Source organism: Tenrec ecaudatus, chromosome 6 (assembly GCF_050624435.1).
Source record: "Tenrec ecaudatus isolate mTenEca1 chromosome 6, mTenEca1.hap1, whole genome shotgun sequence".
Lineage (NCBI taxonomy): Eukaryota > Metazoa > Chordata > Mammalia > Afrosoricida > Tenrecidae > Tenrec > Tenrec ecaudatus.
This window is the reverse complement of record NC_134535.1, coordinates 68,536,008-68,538,137: the sequence shown is the minus strand read 5'-3', so window position 1 is coordinate 68,538,137 and position 2,130 is coordinate 68,536,008. Positions and strand designations below refer to the sequence as shown.

The following is a 2,130-nucleotide window of genomic DNA, read 5'->3' as shown; positions in this document are numbered from 1 at the left end:
TCTTAAAAGGCTGATTATTCTAACATGGGGGTACGTTCAGTTCTAGACCTAAAGGGTGACTAAAGAGGTCTTCGGGGTCTCACTAGTATCTCCCCAACCAATAAGCCGGATCTCTTGTATGACCCTGAATTCTGTTCCACGTTTTTCTCCCACTCTATCCAGGACCTTCTAGTGGGATCCTTTTCGGAATAGTTGGTAGTGGTTGCTGACACCATCTAGTTTTGGTGTCAAGACTGTGGAGACTAATGTTTGGGTGGCTCATCAGTCCATTAAAGGACTTGTTTCTGATGGCGTCTTTGCTTATCATCGCTCTTCTCACTTCCATATGGGGAGAGGTCAGTGGTCGCACCTTAGATGGCTGTTCATGAGCTTCCAAGACCCCAGTTGCTTCCCACCAAATTAGGATGGAGAACCAACACTGTCTTTGTGAACAATGGTTGAGACTTTGGTGTCCCCCAAGACTCTGGTCCTGATCTCCAGGCCTACCAACTCATTCCCTGAAGGTGTCTACTTATGTCTAAAATATTTTCACAACTTCCTGTTACATTAATGGATATATTAAAGGATAACTGATAGGAAAAAGTCTTGTGTTATAATTCCCAATTAGTTTTATGATGAAAGTCTGCATGTTAAAAGTATCCTATTGGTATGTTTACTGATCAGTCTATTTAGTAACCACCAGAAAACACATTTGAAAGTACCTTTGAGCTTTCTGCTGTCAGCCTTGCATTCAAAATGGGCAAGTTCATGACATTCCAGAAGGTGGTGCTGGCCATGGCCGAATTCGACCCTGGATGCAAAGCCGTTATGGAGAAGAACATGGATGAGGACACTTCACATTGCTCCTACCACTATACTCAGGTGGCTGGATTTGACCGCTATCCCCACAAAGTGACAACTGCCGTGGCTAAGAAGAAACTTGCCAAGAGGTCAAAGATCAAGTCTTTTGTGAAGGTTTCTAACTAAAATCACCTCATGTTCACAAGGTACTCCATGGACACCCCCTTGGATGCCATCAAAAAGAAGGTCTTTGGATATGTTGCCCTTAAACGCAAGACCCATCTGGAAGCCAAGGTCAAATTTGAGGAGAGGCAAAATCAAGTGGTTCTTCCAGAAGCTTTGTTTTTAGATCTTATTTGATTTGAACTTAGTAATACTTCCCCTCTTGCAAAAAAAAAAAAAAAGGTGGGGGTTGAATGAGAGTCGGTAAACATTTTTCTGTATAGTACTAGATAGTAAACATTTTAGGATTTGGAGATCTCATCTCATATACCTTTTCGTCTTCCTTTTAAAACAAGTCTTGACAAATGTAAAAACCTTTCTCAGCTGATAGGCTTTACAAAAACAGGCCATGCACCAGACTTGACCCCTCTTTAGAACTTATCTTTCCCTTTTTTTCCCCAATAAGTGAATAAAGAAATAGGCCTTTCTTGAAAACAATAAATGGAAACAATATAAAACGAAGTTATGGGACCTTTGCCCTGCTTTGGCTCATCACCGTGGATCTGTGGCTATTCAGGGACCACAGGGCATGGCATAGTTTCAACGACAGTCTATAAGTCTTGCTCTCTGCCCTTCTTCCTTCGTCAGCTGTGGACGTCTACCGATTCTTTGACACCTTTTTACGTGGAGCGTGCGCGCGCGTGCGCAGAGAGCGGGGTGGTGGTGCGGGAAGGTCTAAATTCTCGTCCCTTGAATCAGGGTGGGCTTTGTGAGGGCCTCCACCAAGAGACTGGCAGAGATTGTGCTGTGTGACTTCTGAGATAGCGCCCTCGTTTGCTCGCTTGCGGGCCACATGCTTTTAGAGGCTTTTGCTTTCATTTAGGAAGAGAGCGTTGGCAGTTTACTGGGCTAGTCTCTGAGGGGCTCATCAATCGCTCAAACGCACGGGCCAATCCACTGGAGAAAGAGGCGGCTGTCTGCCCTTGTAAAGCTCCTGAGACTTTAGACCGTCTCCGAAGGCTGCTGGAGCTGTTCGACTTTGTCCTATGGGGTCCCTCTGGGTCAAAATGGACATGATGTCAGTGGGTACTGTGGAGAGGCCACCCTGCGGCTTCCGTGCGAGAGCTCACTTAGACGCAGAGGTGGGCGTGGAGGCTGCAGCACGTCAGCTGTTTCCCCTCGTAGACG

At 45.7% G+C, this 2,130-nt stretch overlaps 1 pseudogene; it reads left to right on the top strand.

The window, feature by feature from the left end:
- The first annotated feature begins 735 nt into the window (after positions 1–735).
- LOC142450851 (large ribosomal subunit protein eL27-like) lies at positions 736–1,129 on the top strand (annotated as a pseudogene).
- Positions 1,130–2,130: the final 1,001 nt, after the last annotated feature.